This window comes from Lissotriton helveticus, chromosome 3_1 (genome assembly GCF_964261635.1).
Source record: "Lissotriton helveticus chromosome 3_1, aLisHel1.1, whole genome shotgun sequence".
Taxonomy (NCBI): domain Eukaryota; kingdom Metazoa; phylum Chordata; class Amphibia; order Caudata; family Salamandridae; genus Lissotriton; species Lissotriton helveticus.
In genome coordinates this window covers 2097342430-2097361436 of record NC_136061.1, presented here as the reverse complement: position 1 = coordinate 2097361436, position 19007 = coordinate 2097342430, and the positions used below count along the sequence as shown (strand labels likewise).

At 45.5% G+C, this 19007-nt stretch overlaps 1 protein-coding gene across 3 annotated transcripts in view; it reads right to left on the bottom strand.

Moving 5' to 3' along the window:
• Window positions 1-19007, bottom strand: part of LOC144824137 (protein regulator of cytokinesis 1-like) — a 619082-nt gene that overhangs the window by 108593 nt on the left and 491482 nt on the right. The gene's annotated exons all lie outside the window — the stretch shown is intronic.

Below are 19007 nucleotides of genomic sequence, written 5' to 3'. Positions count from 1 at the left end.
CCCTTTGCAACTGTGGTAACACCTCTTGTAGTGTAGTCATCTTGAATCTTTGCGTTTTTATAAACTTGTTTAGAAACCTTGGGTCTAATATTGGTCGTAATGTTCCATCCACCTTTGGAATTAGGAAGTATGTTGTATATACTCCGTTCTTTGCTCTGTGCAGTACATGTTCTATTGCATGTTTTTCCTGAAGTTCTTTCACCTCTGACTAGGTGAGATAATTCTTTGAATGTGTCCTTTACTTTGGATTCCGGTGTGGAGGTTATTTTGTTCACTCTACAGTAACCGTACTGTATTATGTTTAGAATCCACTTGTCTGTAGTTATTTCTCTCCATTTTTGTTTGAAAAGTCCTAGTCTGCCTCCTAATGGAGTGGTATGTTGGAGGAATTGTAAACTGGTTTTCTCTTGTTTTGGTAACTTTCTTTTTCGTGTGTACTCTCACTGCTGTGGTTAGAGAGCCTCCTTGTGCGTGCAGTCACTTGGTAGAGGTTTGTTGTCCACCTCTTTGTGGAGGACCTCTGCCACAGGGACGCCCTTGATAGGATCCTATTCCTTGATATGGCCAGCTTTGTTGCTATCCCTGTTGTGTGCCTTTGTTTGCAGCTTGGAATGTCTGCTGGTAACCTGGATGTCATATAGTAGGTTGGTGTGTACCTCTTCCTACTGGTCTTCTCGATGGTGTGCCTCTATGCATGCCTCTGAACTGCAGAGCCCCCATAGATTTTACGGTTTTGTTGTCCTTTAGTCGATTTAGCTTTTCATCAACCACCATTTTAAACAATTTTCTCCACTAAATGGTGAATTAATGTTGCTATGCACCTCTGGTTTGAAGCCTGAGATTCTAAGCCATGCGTTTCTCCTTTCCGTTATGACAATCATCATTTGCCTACTAGACGTTTCAGCAGCATCAAGGGATGATTTTAAACATGTATTAGCAATGTTTTTATCCTTTTCCACAAGGTGGCTAGCTCTTTTCTGGAATTGTTCTGGTAGGTTTTGCAACAGTTCTCCTACCTCCTCCCAATGTTGGTACGCATGCCGTACCTGTTCAGCAATGCATTTGAATTTTATATGCTCAACTGATTAGCTGCGCTTCTCTAACTCTTCCTTCCTACGAGGTCCATCCTCTTGCATTCTTTTTCTGGAGGTGGTCCCACTATAATAAGTACATTAGCTCTTTTTCTTGCTGTTGAGGCAATGATAGGAGCAGCTGGCACTGATCCCCGATGTAAATAGGGTCTTTAGAAGAGTGTTTCTCTCCCCTTGGTGCTATAGCCTTGCATGTAGCAGGCTCTTTGAATGCCTCTTCCCCCAGGTCTAAGACACGAGGCAGCATTGGTAGGAATTGATTCCTAGATTGTTTAGGCATCAGTCTCTAATAAAATACACGATTGAGGTTTTTTTTCCTCTAGCTGAACCCCATAAGTTTCTGCAGTCTTTTTAATCACCGATTATACATGCCAATATCATCTAGGGGTGATTGCCTCGAAGGGTATGATTCCACAGCCTCCTCAGGTGATTTGGCGTCAAGATCTTGCCATTGGTGCTCTTGATTCTCCGAGTTAGACAATTCTGCGAATGCATGTTAGTCTTCCCTAAAGAAGAATGAACCTTCCTCCTCTGCTCTGATCTGCTTAGGGGTTGTTGGCAGTATTGGTTCTTCGGCAACCCTTTTGACTTCCGTTTCCCTTGTTTTTGGCGGTATCTTGAATTGCTTCAAGCTTTCTTCAAAGTCTGAGTTGAAGGATAATCGCCATGTCGGCTTCGCGCCTTCTTTGCTTTTTCTCAATCTCAGCCTCATGTGTTGCGGCGGCGAGATTTCCCATTTTCCAGCTGACAACGCTGAACCGGTCGTTGATGTTTGTTTCGGTCTCTCTTTCTTCGACGCTGAGGCGTCTTTTTTCCAGACTGTCTTTCGACGTCTGTTTTTCCTAGGACCTTTGCGGTTCCGGAGTCCTTATCAAAGGAACCTAGGATCTGTTTTTGTTTGGATGCTGCTACGGTTGCCGAATGGTTCAACGCCGAGAATCCCTTTGGAGGTCTACAGTCTGATTTTCAAGACCTAGTTTTTTTGAGGTCTACGACTCTTACCTCCTTCTAAGTCTTCTTCTCGACTTCAACAACCAAGACTTCTTTCCTCGTCTCCTTCTGGTCCTTCGGCGACTTTCTCTTCCTCCTCACTGGAGAGGCCCAGGCCTTGCAGTGATGGCGGTGGTCCTTGGCCTTGCATGTTGTAATTGGTTCGTCGCTGCCTTTCTCTTACCTTCAATGTCTTCGGGGTGAAGACGGAGCAGGCGTTACAGTCGTCGCATTGATGATCCAGCGACAGGCAGATGTTACAGACCGGGTGCTGATCATTTTGAGTGCATTTGTGGTGGCAGTTCTTACAGAACTTGAACGGTGTCTTGTCCATTACCGCGCCCAAGGAACCCCCTGCATGTGCATTCTCCGATCGTCGTCAAAGTTCTTGATTTCTTCCGTTCGTCGTAGATTTAAAGTTGAAAGTGGAAAACACGGTTCTACCAATATTTCTCGGATTTTCCACGATTCTTCTCTCCAATCTCGGGAGCTTCTCTGTATTGATCCAGACTCAACGGTAGAAAAAAAGAATCTGAAGATGGCTACCAAAGATGGGAGCTTCCAGAGGAAGCCCGTCGGCATCACAGAAGGGCACCAAATGGTACTAAGTCACCGACGCCCACCAACAGAAAAAAACAAGCATTTGCAATGCAATAGGTCTCGCATTAGGAAAGTTTGAGCAATTGGTATTATAAATGACATTTTTTATTTGTGTTGGTTTTGAAAATAGCAAAACTAATAGCTTTGTCATGTACAATGCCAATAGTTATAACTTTTGCAAATGTGACACCTATAGCATTTGTAATGCAATGTGTTGTATTTACGTGACTTAGATGTATTAATATTACAAATAACAATGGCTTTTATCTTTTTTATAATACTTAAATAAAAGTTATTGTAATTTATAATGGCAATAGCTTAAACTTTTGTAAATAACTTTTGTGAAGATTATTTTCAGTATTTTATTGTGATGAAAAGCCAAGAACAGAAGAGAAATATTAACATCTTTTTGTGACATTTGTCAAAAAGCTTGAAACATTGTGAGAACATATTTGAACCAGTTGTTGAATGGTTGCACAGATTGATGCTGTGGCAGCGCATAGTGATGGTGTGGGGTCCCCGAGTGATGGTGTGGGGTCCCCGAGTGATGGTGTGGGGCCCCCGAGTGATGGTGTGGGGCCCCCGAGTGATGGTGTGGGGCCCCCGAGTGATGGTGTGGGGCCCCCGAGTGATGGTGTGGTGATACGATGGAGGGAGGGCGACAGATGGATAGAGGGAGGGAGGGCGACAGATGGATAGAGGGAGGGAGGGAGGGAGGGCGACAGATGGAGGGAGGGCGACAGATGGATAGAGGGAGGGAGGGAGGGCGATGGATGGAGGGAGGGAGGGAGGGCGACAGATGGATGGAGGGAGGGCGACAGATGGATGGAGGGAGGGAGGGCGACAGATGGATGGAGGGAGGGAGGGCGACAGATGGATGGAGGGAGGGAGGGCGACAGATGGATGGAGGGAGGGAGGGCGACAGATGGATGGAGGGAGGGAGGGCGACAGATGGATGGATGGAGGGAGGGCGACAGATGGATGGATGGAGGGAGGGAGGGCGACAGATGGATGGAGGGAGGGAGACAGATGGATGGAGGGAGGGCGACAGATGGATGGAGGGAGGGCGACAGATGGATGGAGGGAGGGCGACAGATGGATGGAGGGAGGGCGACAGATGGATGGAGGGAGGGCGACAGATGGATGGAGGGAGGGAGGGCGACAGATGGATGGATGGCGACAGATGGATGGAGGGAGGGAGGGCGACAGATGGATGGAGGGAGGGAGGGCGACAGATGGATGGAGGGAGGGAGGGCGACAGATTGAGGGAGGGCGACAGACGGAGGGAGGGCGACAGACGGAGGGATGGATGGCGACAGACGGAGGGAGGGCGACAGACGGAGGGAGGGCGACAGACGGAGGGCGACAGACGGAGGGAGGGAGGGCGACAGACGGAGGGAGGGAGGGCAACGGAGGGAGGGAGGGAGGGCGACAGACGGATGGAGGGAGGGCGACAGATGGATGGATGTGTGTGTGCATGGGTGTGTGCGTGGGGGCGTGTGCGTGGGGGCGTGTGTGGGGGCGTGTGTGGGGGCGTGTGTGGGGGCGTGTGGGGGCGGGTGTATGGGTGTGTGTATGGCTTTGTGTATGGGTGTGTGTATGGGCGTGTGTATATGGTTGTGTCTGTTGTGTTTGGGGTTGTGTGTGTGGTTATGTGTGTGTGGTTATGTGTGTGTGGTTATGTGTGTGGGGTTGTGTGTGTGGGGTTGTGTGTGTGGGGTTGTGTGTGTGGGGTTGTGTGTGTGGGGTTGTGTGTGTGGGGTTGTGTGTGTGGGGTTGTGTGTGTGGGGTTGTGTGTGTGGGGGGTTGTGTGTGGGGTTGTGTGTGTGGGGTTGTGTGTGTGGGGTTGTGTGTGTGGGGTTGTGTGTGTGGGGTTGTGTGTGTGTGGGGTTGTGTGTGTGTGGGGTTGTGTGTGTGTGGGGTTGTGTGTGTGTGGGGTTGTGTGTGTGTGGGGTTGTGTGTGTGTGGGGTTGTGTGTGTGGGGTTGTGTGTGTGGGGTTGTGTGTGTGGGGTTGTGTGTGTGGGGTTGTGTGCGAGTGGGGTTGTGTGCGAGTGGGGTTGTGTGCGAGTGGGGTTGTGTGCGAGTGGGGTTGTGTGTGTGTGGGGTTGTGTGTGTGGGGGTTGTGTGTGTGGGGGTTGTGTGTGGGGGGGTTGTGTGTGTGGGGGGGTTGTGTGTGTGGGGGGGGTTGTGTGTGTGTGTGGGGGGTTGTGTGTGTGTGTGGGGTTGTGTGTGTGTGGGGGGTTGTGTGTGTGTGGGGGGTTGTGCATGTGTGGGGTTGTGTGTGTGGGGGTTGTGTGTGTGGGGGGGGGTTGTGTGTGTGGGGGGGTTGTGTGTGTGGGGGGGGGGGTTGTGTGTGTGTGGGGGGGGTTGTGTGTGTGTGTGGGGTTGTGTGTGTGTGGGGGGTTGTGTGTGTGTGGGGGGTTGTGCATGTGTGGGGGTTGTGTGTGTGGGGGTTGTGTGTGTTCCTGCTCATTCTTCTGTTATTTTGTTTCATCTTTTTTATCTAATTGTTCTTATTTTTTATTATTTTATTATTGAACCCTTCTTTCCAGTCATCAGTCTTGTGGCAATCGCTGCCCTTTAGGCTTTCTTTCATGTCTATTAACATGATTTCCTTCACCTTAGTGATAACATCTATCGTGCATTGCTAGTCCACCTTCTAGCTTCATTACTTAAACACTTGCTAGTGTCAGGTGATCCTTTTGAACATTCACACCTGTGTATATATAAGTGTGGGCTATCCGTACGGGCCGTTTATGTGCATCTAGTTTATTTTCAAAGCACGTTGCCGACCCGCCTCCACACGCAAGGACGCTGCGCGCCTTCAGGTACGTTTGAGATCCCCCTCAGGCTTGGCGCGTTTCACACCGTTAAAACCTTCCTTTCTTCTGTACTAATCTGGCGGTCTTAACCTGCTCTCCTTTCGCCCTAGGACTGGACTGTTAATCATTTTATCTGTTTCCATTTGAGTTCGGCCAGACCCACCGTGAAAGAAATAATTATCCACCGCGAGGTATGCCTTGCATGTTCGCTCTGGAACTGAGGGTTGATCTTTGATACACCTCTGTGTTTTTGTATTTTTTTCTTATTACGTATTCATCGCGCAACTACAAACAATTTCCTTGTTTTTATTTTGTAGTATTTGCCTACATCGCGATATTTTGAAGCCAGAATATTCGTTTGGCACAGAACCCCAATCAAAGGAACGTCTGTGCTATTACTAGGTATGGAGTTTTGTCGTGAGGTTTCATTAGTATAGATACAATGCACCACTTGCAACAATGCTCGTTTTATACCGCCAAATAAATATAGAATAAAATGTGTTTATTGATTTTTCCAGCACCATCCAGAACAAGCTGAAATACAGATAATCTGGTCCATTCGTTAGGTGGAGGCGTGGCCCTTTTAGTTATTAATTCAGGTATTGCCTGGTTCTATGTTAATTGACTGATTCTTGCTTTTTAATTGAATTTGTTTAAGACATAATTCCTAGTGGTTGACTTAATCAATGTGGTTGTCTCTTCAGGACGATTTGCTGCCCTGACTGTTTTTACCGCATTTTCGTCTGAGTGTGACTTCCGTTCGACCGCTATCAAGGTTTACGGACACGTCTATCTCTATAAGGTATACAATCCATATTAGACATAGGATTATTGATCTCAAGAGGATTATTAGCTGATTTTCCTCTTCCCTTTCTATTTACACTCGTTATTATTATGTTATTTACAGCAATCCCTAATCTGTTACTGCAACCCCTTCACTAGAGCACGTACCATACTGTGTCTCTACGCACCTTTAGTTTTGACGGTTTGGAAGCTAAACAATAGGTAGGCATGTTATTTACAGCATTTAATCTATTTGAAAATAAGAATTATAAACGTTTTTTTGAAACCACGTTAATTGTGTTTCCTATAGCTCCTATTTTCTAATATCTATAGACATGCAAGCCTAATGTAGTATCTACATCTAGAGATCGGTCAGTTTATCATGAAAATATAAGATATCAGTTGAGGTTTTCCTTGTGCCTATCCCGTTCTCCTTCCAATCTGGCCTTTATGTCTTTATAACTCTAAGGACAAGTGATCATAGACTGTGCATTTGGACAATTTACCCTTGCTATGTATTTTTTGGTTACCATGAGCACTAAGGGTTATCTATTGATTCCCCATCATTGGGACTTGCTTGTTAAATATATAGGACTACCGCTTCCCCACTTCCTACTACAGTGTATTGTATTTATGAATTCATTACTGTTTTAAACAAATTTTTCTTGAGCATTATGTATTGTGTTTATTGCTTTTTAAGGGGATATAATCTTCATTTTGTGTTATTAATTGTGATTTTAATTTTAGGTACTTGAGTTTCTGTCTTGAAGAAGGCGCTGGTCCCCGAAACGCGCATCGACTAAATACTCATTATATGGTTTTTATAGAGAATGTATATGTGTCTTTTGTGAATCATTGCCATTTAATGTATCTTATTTTTGTGTAATTTGCTTTATAACTTTTTATTTTCAATTTGTCAATTGTTGTATTACACTTGCATGGCCCACATGCTTTTTAACTTTATTATTGTATACATTTTGTTTTTGATTTATGTTTAATAAAAATTGCCTTTAACTGGAAGTGGGTTGTCCTTGTCCTGCCACTATTACGTGGGCAAGCTCCTTATTACTGCCTAGGTTGTTACCTTCACTGTGTTTTTCCCTGACCTAGGGGTTCTGTTGCCATCCATCCATTCAGGGGACCCTTGTTTTTTACAAGGCGACATGGCTAATAAACATTGGCAAAGCCAATAGATCTCACATAGGCGAGACCTATTAGCTTTGCCAATGCTTGTTAAAATGAATCTCAAAAAATAAAAATGTGTTTCATTTGTTTGCAAGATTGCCAAACATGCACCGACTTGCAAAGTTTGTGATGTGTGGGCACGCCTTCTAAAACTATACATAATCCTGTTCGGACAAGTCCATAAATCCAGCATTAGACGTCCTTCGAAGGATAGAGCTTGCAATAGGTGGCCCAAGTAGAAGATAGTCTCACGTGGCCTATTTCGGCAGTTGGGACAATTAATTCAGCTCTTCTTCGTGCAGTCATGCATTGTTGTGATCTGTTACCACAGTAACCAGAGAAATAGCAGCAGCAAATTACACCTTGGAGTGCTTTGTCAAGACACAGAATGAGAGAATAAAACATGTTCTTCCAAAATGAAAACAAAAATCTGGAGTGGAATCTGCTGATACGAAGGTAAAGCTGGGCAAATACTGCAGCTGAGCTATGTTGCACGAAACAGTCTCAAAAACATTTGCAAAAGATGGTACCTGGCCCATCCGAGGGGGCTAATAAGCGCAGGGAGTCGCGCATATTTTTTTTGATAAGCAATTTTATTAAGATTCCAATGTGACCAAACAAACAGCACCATTCAGAATTACATCACATTAGATTAGTCCAGGGTAAGCACCTTCCACAACGATACGAAAAGTGATGTACATGAAAACCTACGGTCAACATATCCAGAGGCAATCTGTAGAGCAAATCAGCCCACCGTAACTCTCTACCACTCCCACCCACTTCCCAGTCATTCTGCGAAATTTCTCGGGGCAACCCCATGCCACATAAAGAGGCCGCTCCTGGGCAGCAAACCAGTCCACCCCGCTACCCCAACGCGCCAATGTTGGTGCGGTAGCAGTCATCAAACGGGCAGCGATATCTCTTTGCTACCACCAAGGCCGTGTTCAGAAAAAGCTTTTCGGCCCTACCATCCAATCCATCAGTGATACCCAAAGGAACCCGCGTAGGAGCCAGAGGAACCACCCAGGCCAAGACCTCTGTCAATTCTTCTATTAGGGACTCCCAGTACCGCTGTATCGCAGGGCAGAGCCACACCATGTGGTAGAAGTCTGCGCGGGGTGGGAGCAGTGGGGGCAAAGGACATCCAATCGGAGCTCCGCACTGTGAAGGCACAGCGGGGTAAGATAGGCAGCATCCAGAAAGTAGACTTGGACCAACCAAAGCCACGCCAAGACCGTGATAGTTTTAGGGCACATCAAGGCATCCCTCCAGTCGGCATCCTCCAGAGCCCCAAGCCAGCCCTCCCACTTTTTGCGGAGTTGAGAGAGGGAGTTGGGGGTATTATTGGTAAGTGAACGGTATATTCTGGAAATCCCTACTTTCCCCAAGTCACCAGTCATAATCCGAGCTTCCGGCGGACTGTATTCCAGCAAAGAAGTACTGTCTGGGATGTATGGTCGTAGGGCATGGCGCAGCTGCAGATAGCGGTAAAATTGGGAGGAGTGGAGAGAGTGCCTGGCCTGTAGGTCTTGAAAGGAGCGCAAATGGGTACCGCTCCAGACATCGCCCAACAGGGATATCCCAATGAGGTCCCACTGCCGGAACCCTGCCAAGGAATCCACCTCTCCGAGTAGGGTGCAGCACCATAGGGGGGTATACCGAGTCAGCCTGCCCAACAAGCAGATGTGGCGCAATGAGGCCCGCCATGCCAGGAACACTCCAAGGGGTAACCTCGGGGAGAGTCCGAGGGACAGCTGCACCATATAGCATCCCCTGAAGGGAGTCGAAGCCCAGGGTGTGCAATTCCAGGCGATACGCCGGGTCAGCCCATCTGCCGTTAAACCAGTCATGCAGCATGAGGAGTCGGGTCTCTAAATAATACAAATAAAGGCTCGTCAGCCCAAGACCACCGTCAAAAGGTGGAATGCATCATTGGGCCACAGCCAGCCTGGGCCTCCCCCCCCCCTCATAAAAACTTTGTGAGCAGGCCATCTATCTTTTGGAACCAAGACCTGGCGAACTAGAGGTGCAGCAGCAAGTGCCGGTTTGCAAGAGCAAGCTGAAGGCGTCCGAGGCAGTTTCTAGTGCCGCGGAGAGGCATGAAGCCACACTGGTCCGGATGAACCAGGGTGGCTAGATGGGGTCGTATGCGGTTGGCCAGGATGGAGGCAAAGATCTTAAGCTCTGTATTGATGAGCGAGATGGGACGATAGTCTGAACAGCAGATCGAGGGGGGTTGAGACTTTGGGATCACTACAATGGTAGCCAGGTCCATCTCCGGGCAAACGGAGCCACATTCCACTGCCTCATTGTACATCTCAATGAGAGACGGGACCAAGGTATCCCGGTAGGACGAGTAGAATTCTTGAGTGAGCCCGTCTGGACCCGGCGTCTTACCAGCTGCCATGCGGGAGATGGCGACTGCCACCTCGGGGTAAGCGGAAGATCCAGATCCGCCGCCTCAGACTCACTAAGACACGGAAGGGGGAAACGCTCTCGGAGGAGCTCATGGAGGGAAAGACCAGGCACCTGCGCAAAGTAGTAGCGAAGCACTGAGCCACCGTTAACGGAGTACGATTAATCCCGCCACTCGTGTCAACCACTTCCGGTATGATACGATTGCCCATTGAGTAAGTGGCCAGACGATGGAGGAGTTTCCCATTTTTTTCACCCCAGCCGTACACTCGGGCCAGCGAAGAGAGCCAAAGGAGTTTGGCAGCTTCCATGGAGGTCTGCCTGATTTCGTCCCTCAGGAATGTAAGCCTCCTGTCTTGGGCCTCATCTCGGTCCTCAGGCTGAAGAGTCTCAAGCTGGGCGGCCTGCCCTTCCAGAAGCGTGAGCTGGGAGTCACGGGTAGTACGGGTGAGTTTAAGCTGGCCCTTTGCGAATCCTCTGATGGTGGTCTCCCAAAGGGTGCAAGAGGAGGACACGGAGCCCCGGTTTGTATCGAAATAGCATTGGAGCTCGGCACCAACGCGGTCCCTGAACTCTTCGTCCTGGAGGAACCAGGCTTGAGCCGCCAAAGTGGGCGGGAGGATGGGGGGAGGGCCCTTAAACGGAGCGTGAGTCGTGCATATTTATGAACATTTTTCCAGCGGATCCTCCACAAATTTGTGGGAACATTTGCAAAAAGAACCATGTTTATAGCCTCCTGCCGGGTACCTGTGGGACCCCCACCACTTGGCCGAGGGGATCAAAGTATTCAGACCCTGCAGTGTTTTCTTCTTGGGACTCGACCGAGTACAAGGGTACCTGTTGCCTCTTTCGGCTTTATAGTTGCCAGACCAGGCCTAATCATTAAAGTCACTTGTTGTGATGTATTTCCTTAAAGGGTTACAATATATCCCTTCCCCCATCTGTTATGCCAATACGAGATCTGAATTTAGTCCTCACAATCCTCATGCATGTGCCATTTGACCTTTTTCACAGTTATGCTTGGCATCAAGACAATTCTATTTTTTGCCACAATCGCGGCAAGTGGGCCAGTTACAGGCCCGGTTTGTCAAAATGCCTACACCAACTTTCTACCACGACGAGCTGGTTCTTAAGACACGAGCCTCCTTTCTGCCGAATGTTGTGACTGCTTTGCATGCTTGTCAGAACATCTCTTCTGGCGTTCATTGCTCCTCCTCATCTTTCTAATAAAGAAGCAGAGACTCCACCAGACTGATTCAAAAAGAATTCTTTTTCAAATGCATTGTCCCAAGAACAGAGAAGGGACGATCAACTTTATCTGATTCAGTGGAGCAAAGAAAGGCAAGGCTGCAGAAGAGGACCGCCTATTACAGGATCGTGTTCTGCACGCACCACCCACTGGCACTGGCACAAAAGAAGCCCCCAATGGCCTTACGAGCTCATTCTACCAGAGTCAAAGCTGCTACCACGGCATTGCCACAAAGGCATCCATATGGCAAAATGTACATAAACATTGCTTTACTTGTCTGTGGAGTACCCCTATTCGACTGTCCCTTCTGACTTTGTTTACCTTTGCGGCCAATCAATATTGTCCTCTTTACCCATAATGTTTGATCTATCCTATGTTCCTGTATTAAGCATTTTGACTTTAATCTTACGGTCCTGCTTATTTTTTATTAATTTACTTTTTTATTTTTTTGCTATGCCTATACACATTTATTGTAATGCGCTCTGCTTTATTCACAATGTTCGTTCTGTGCCTTGTTTTTTCATTTAGCTTTTTGATTTTATTCTTATGGTCTTGCTTATTTCTATTGATTTGTTATACCTATACACATTTATTGTAAAGTGCTCCGATACCCTCAAGGGCCTTGTTCACGCTATTTAAAACATTCAAATAAAATAAATAAATAAATAAAGGGAGCCTGCCCTGGACATTTGACAGACAGCTATGTGGATATTTCTTCATATGACCCCAAAGCACTACTGTCTGGACAGTCAGGTGTGACGAGATAGGCATTTTGCATGCGTAATGGAAGTGCAGGACATGTTTGAGACACTTCACAGACCCTCCGTCTGGGAGGTACTGCTTTGGTATCAATACAAAAGGTGAGGAATCTTTGGCTATAAGTCTATCAGAAGAACAAGTTCCTTACTTTTGGTAGCACTCTTTCCTGTAGAGACTATCTAACGGCAGATTTTTCACCGACCCTCACAGCCTCCACCTTCTATAAACGGGGCTCTTTCATCTAATAAGATCCCACCTTTGAGATCTGTACACTGATCATCATTGATCTGATATTGGCTCTGTGTCAGCTGAAGAAAAGTGGCAAAGCTGAGACAAGCCGTGCTTGCAGTTAGGTTCCTTCTTGGACTTCAACTTACTCAACGATTTGGATAGTAACAAAGACCGATCGTGGGAGCAGCCATAAGAGTAAGAATGGGTCCATGCTTTAGGCTTCGAGCAGGGGTGGGCCTTTTGGGACTACCTGTGGTGTTCGGTAAAGTACAGCTTGGTGATCCTAAATCACCTTTGGGCGCATAAGGCACTCCTTTCATAACTTGTTGTGGCGCAAACACCAGAGGCACACCTAATGTGATCTGAACAAACATCTCCTTGTGACAAGTTTTACAAGATTTAAACCCTGTAGTTTTAGAAGGGAACATGTTCCCTTGCACAGTGGAGAGGAATTTCAAGGGGAAAAAAACACCAACTGTCGAGAAAAGGTTAAGAGCTAGTGAAGGCAAGGGATGAAAGGAAATGATCGCATGCCTAGGTGGTGCTTAAATGGAAGTCCAGCCATCACTTCCCGGTGTGGAAAAGCGTCAATACAGAACTGGTTGACGTTACCTGTTGGGCAACAGTGGCTATGCAGAAAAATCTTCTAGATCCAATCTGGTGCCTGGGGATATTTTAAAGCTGAGGAATCTGTGGTCAGACTTATCAATTACATTTATTTTTTATAGCTCCATATCCTGAAACGGATTCCTTTACATAGCCGTCTAACTAGCTTGAAGATGTATTATAATATTGCTAATGAGTCAATATTTGGTATTTCCAGATTTCGAATTCAGTAATAGGAGCGAGCGCATGAAGTTACTTTGTTCATTTAATCTTTTAGGCACAATTTCATGTATAGTCTCTCTATGCATCAGGACATTTTCGTGGTATTCTCATTAAAGGGGTACATTAACTATCAACTGGAGTCTAATTTAGCAAATTGTAATGACTTTTCGATCTCCAGGAAATGGCTGTGATGTTTGGTTCTTGGTTTTGATGTTTGACCAGAGTTCTGGAAACATTGTATTGGTACACATATTAAAGCACCAAGCAGTTTTACAATGCAAATTACAAAAATTAGTATTTACCAGTGTATGGATGTCAAAAAACTACTGAATCAAATAGGTAAAGATTCAACTTTTGGAAATTAGCATTTGTTGGTAGGCTATAGTGATTGTTTCAGCCATTACCAGATAACCTATCAAATTTCTGTTCTGACAAATTATATTTTTTGCTTTTTCAACAAAGATAGTGTTTGTTAATTGCCAATATTGTTCCAGGTTTTTCATTATGTTCTCTACTTTTTGCAAGAGCAAAGAGCTTTTAGAGATGTTAGTTCTTTGTCATGCATCAGAGTGATTCAAATAACAATAGTCTTGTATATTTCCTTCTCAGATGCTTTGTGGAGCAAAGATTGATCATGGTCAGTTTCTAAAGAGGTTCAAACTTTACGCTTTACCTTTGCATTCTCTTTCCACATTTTTTTTCTTTACATTGCAGTAATTGGATGCTTGGTAAACACTTGATGGCTGATTTTGGGTGAAAGCTTTTGAAGTAAAAGTTTTTATTTTTATCTGCTAAATGTTGGTAGATAGTGGATCCAAACCAATCATTCAATAATACTATTTATCCATTCAGAAACTGGAATTTTGATGTTCTAATATTGATCCTAAACTGTAGTCTTGGATTAAGACTGTTTAACTCCATGAAACAAGTTAATAGCTGAGTTTCTGAGACTTTGTCAAATGACAAAAACCTCAATAAATTGATTCCAAATTGTCAGTTTAGGACGCAAGGTATTCTTGTTTAAACGGATAGTCATACATTATTGCATTTAAGAGGCCATTTCAATCCCATTTCTATACATATTAATATAGGTATTTTGCTAGGGTGTGTAGCAATGCGTATTCTCACTATAACCTGTTTCCCTGTGAGACTGGCAGAATTCTTAGATGTTTGAAACATAGAACAAATGTGTACTTTCATTTTTGTTTAACAGGAATGCCATCCAGATCTTTCAAGTAACCAATCCCGCACTTGCTGAAATACTAAATGCAGTGATATTGTCTACCAATAACAAAAGCGGTCTGCTTCATACTTGCACAAAAAAATTCTTAAAGCCACCCTTGAACGTTGAAATTTGTACTATGAAGAACATACTGGTTCAGTAACAGTGGCATCCTACATCCAGGGCATTACAGGATTTCATATTGACTCGTTAAGAGAAGGTCCGCAAGACTCCCACTAGGCTCTGACCAATAATGTTAACTCACTCAGCCTCATCTGAGGTATAAGGACGGAGAATGCCGTAAGACAAACATAAATTGCTTTAGCAGATATAGCTGGTTGAAATACAAAATTCTTTGTATTCTGGGCCTGTTCTGTTGGCTTAATTTCAAGCAGGTATCCATTACTACTGTAGTTAAGTGAACTCTTCTGGTTGGTGTGAGTTCATGAACTTGTTGTCCTGGCATTTGAAGATAACGGTAAAGAGGCAAGAAAAGCAACAACATTACCTCTTTTCTTCAGCATAAGTTCATTTATAGTAATTTTATTATATTCTTACAATTAATATTCTTTTGACATTGCAAGTATGGATTGTTTTTCGTTTTACAGGTCTTGGTATTCCATGCAGCATTAAGAGCATTTTTATTAAGAGAACCACCTGGATTTTTAGTTAAAGATTTTTCCTTGCAATGGGAATTCTCCAAATAAATATTGGGATTATAAGATTGGTATTTCCCAATAATAATTTTCTAACAAAGTTAGGTACCCTTTCTAAAGACCCATTTGTGCAGTGGATATACTAAAAAATGGAAAGAGCGCACAGAAAGTTAATTTGTCATATAACAGTGTATGAAATGGTTACGTTTATTCTGGATTCTGCAGCATATGAAACTTTATTGAAGTCATGAGCGTGAGAATTCCCTGGTACATGTGGGGACCACAGAAGACGCAGAAGCAATCGATATCTATACACGATTATAAAGAACAACAAGTCTAATATGTACAGATATTACAGAGCACGTCCTAAAAGTCTAATTCAGGCAGGATCTAAATTTTAGAATTTATGTAGGGCCAAAAATTGTATTCCAAAAACTGCATTGTAGTTCATAGGTCCCCGCTCGCAGCAAGAAATTATTTCAACGTGTACGACAATCAACCAAGAGCCTACAATGCAGAATTACAGGTTAGTATACCATACACGAATTGAAGAAAAATTAACCAATCATGGTACACACTTATACATGTTAAATGAGTGGGCTTGATGGAACAAAATGGTCCCACGTCTGCAGCCACGCAGAGGAAGGGCAGCTTGTGTGAACCGGTGGCTAGATTGGGCTGGCCATGGCTAGGTGCCACTTCCTTAGCCAAGAAATGGACGAAAAGACTGGCATGGGAGATAAGGCACAGTGAGGCCCAATGATCTGGCCATAGCTCTAGAATCTTTAAAGTGCTCCAGAGCAAAGTCTGCTCTGTAGCCAAAAAGATGAAAGCCATTAAAGGGCATGTCCATCAAGGTTGACTGGACATCTGGCTTTTCGGGAGATGTCATCAACCAGGCGTAGCGCCCAAGGGCTACCGACATGGCAATTGTTCTACCCCGTGAGTCGGTGGTATCCAGTCCACATCTAATGGCGAATTTGACTGTCTCTCTCCTATCTTCCACTGCCTGGGAGATAACTACCCGGGCCTCCTCCGGAAACTGAGGCAGCTCCTGCGCAACCTTATCCCAGATGGTATGGGAGTAGCAGCTCAAGAGGCACACGGTATTCACCGGAGGAAAAGAACATACGCGTCCCAGAATGGTCCTGCTTCTTCGATTCCCTATCTGAGGGGCAGAAGGGAATGTGCCTTTAAAAGAGGCTTGGACCACCAAGCTCTCGGGGGGAAGGGTGTTGGGTCAAGAACTCTGGGTCGCCAGGGGCAGGGTGGTGATGGCGGGCAATTGTCCTCTCTACAGGAGCCCCTGTGCTGGGATCGGACCAAGTGCCTAGGAGGACATCAGTGAGGGCCTCATTGAATGGCAATAGGGGTTCAGAAGAGGAAGCTGCAGGCTGAAGCACCTGTCAGGTGGTTAGTCCTGACTGCCATCGAAGGGAGCTCAAAGCCCAAGACCTTGGCTGCCCTTTCTCATCACCATAACATAGGAAGCTCCCTCTGTAGCCACTGTAGGGGGAGAAAATAAACCAGTGTCTAGAGAGGTGTCCAGATCATTGGCATCACCCAGATCCACACTCTGGTCGGTAGAGAACACCAGGGATGAACAGGGGAACAAATATACCCTCCAGCGTCTATTCAGGTCTGGTTTCAACTCGGGGATGAGGATGGGGCAAGCGCCGACCGGGGGTACGGGCGACGAGGGGGCCTAGTCGTCAGGATCAGCATTGGTAAAGTTAGATCGACCAGTCTTGATCCTGATCCAGGACTAGATCCGCGGGCCCCCTCCGGTGCCGCTGGCATCGAAGGCCTAGTATTGCCCCCCCCCCCCCGACCAGCTCTGCGTGGACCAAAGGCACGCCGGTGGAGTCGGCCTGCCTAAAGATGAGGAGTACGGCCTTGTAGAATTGTCTGAGTTGGGCAGGGGATGCTCTGGCTCCCGGAAAGGGTGGGAGGCATGGAGTCATCCCTGAAGCAGACACCACAGACCAACTCTTTGAGCGACGACACTGCCACGTCGATTTGCCTGCTTGTGTTTCGACTTACCCAAAGACCTTGACGACTTAGTGTGTGAAGAGGAGTGGGGGAACCGCGAGCAGATTCAAGACCTTTCTCTCGAATGAGAAAGGGAGTTGACCGCCGGGTCTCCAACAACTTTCGAGACCGCTCCTGCCAAGTCTTCGGAGCACGACTTCGGGTTGTGGCCACGCTCAAGACACCACAAGCACACGAAGTGCGGGTCCGTCACCGACATCTTGTTGCAGGACCCGCAGGGCTTGAAACCGGTGCGATGTTGGGACATCCCTCGCGCACAACGAGTCCAAGACACGAAAAAGATGCTGACAAAAGTCACAAAAAGGTTAGCCAAAAAACGGCTAAGGGGTTTGCTCTCTCCGGATATGTGCTAGGGTGGCGCGGAAAAAGAAAACTGACATCAGCGCGCAAGGGTAGCATCTAAGTAAGCACCACAATGTTATCCCGGCGACCTCGATGCAGACAATGGATGTGGAGTTGACCACCACCTACCGACGCGCAGGTGTCTGCTAGAGGAAAATCTCTGGATTCAGTCTGTCGCATGGGGGAAATTCTATGGTAAGAAATCTACAAAGAACGGTCTCTTCTTTCAGATAATTCCCTATAATATTTGTATTTATTTCCTTGACATTGCAAAGTGTATAAAACATCTAGTGCCACCTTGATGCAGGAATCTGTCTGGGTACCAGACACAAACTTCAGAATGTTGGTAATCAACTCTGAGCAGAGGTATTCCTCAGTACACACAAGACTCTAAAGAAAGGTTTAGTATTACCATTGACAGTAGGCAAGGTTAACTCATTAAGTGTTTGTCATCTATGGAATACCTTAGTATGAACATTTCCAGTATTACAGGCTTACACAATTCTGTAAGATCTTGTTAACGATAGACAACAATTGCCACAAGTTAGGTATTTCAGGTATGCACATGGATGTCTGATTCACTAAGGCTTCTGCAATTCATTCACTAATTAAGTGAGAAGGATGATGTTTTTTTTCTAAGACCCAATAGCAGACGTGTAACTTCTTGCTTTGTGGACTATCCAGCACATCAAAATTGTCTGAGAGGTAGAAACAGGAAAAGGTTATCTCCTCAGGAAACAGGAACTTAAGTTCAGCAATGCTAATAGGAACTCTAGTTTAGCAATGATACGCTTGAGTTCCTGTTATCCATTGACAAGGTTGTAAATGCAAATACAATTAAACATCTTCCTTGTAGCAAACAGGAGAAGGTATTTTTGCTGAGTGGAGCAAACGTGAACCCAACGATGAGGACGCAGGATCTAAGAAAAGAAAACATGCTGGCGCCAATCATACATATATGAACACAAACACCCAAACATAAAAGACAACTATCAACATTCACCTCTGATCTGACATTAGCTACTCCTCAGTCACGCCGCATCAAGGCACACACAATACAGGCTGCGTAAATAGAGCCGAGAATGTGAAAATAGTAACCATTTTAGATAAGAATATGTGGCTAAAATACACACCACAGGTGAATCACAATTAAGTAAAAGTGATCAATCGTGCTAAGCTAGTGACACACCCACATCAGAGTTGAATCTGTATATGTGGTATCAGGTGCGCAAAACAATCTAAAGAGGAATAAAAGCAGTTATTTTGTCACCACTGGAGTGCAATAAACCAGGATTGAGAATGAGTTTGAGGCAAAATGCAGGAGTATGAACACAGACTCTAGTGTAGGTGTGATGTTATGCGTCAGGAAATATGAACCAGTCAAGTTAGTCCCCCTAATAGACACTGGAATGACACTTTAGACCTCAGTTCAACAGCAACCTTGAACCTCTAAGCTGTCCAAGGTTCATTCTTGCAGAGAATTGCTGCTATTTATACAACTAAAAGTAACAAAGCCAGCAGAAGTCCACCTGTGAGCTGCCTGCAGTTTAAAGATGTTAAACTAGCAAACATGTTACACCGTTGGAAAAATGCACAGTTACTAGTCTGCTGAAACACATGGAAATCCACAACAGATACAAGTGCAGCTGGCAATGCCACATCTGTACTAAAATGCTGAATGGTTATAGGGCAAAGCACCACAGAATGCAAACGTCAATTGTGAGAAAGCAGCGGGAGACAACCCACTTTTATATTATGAAGTCTTCTGTTTAATAGCTGGC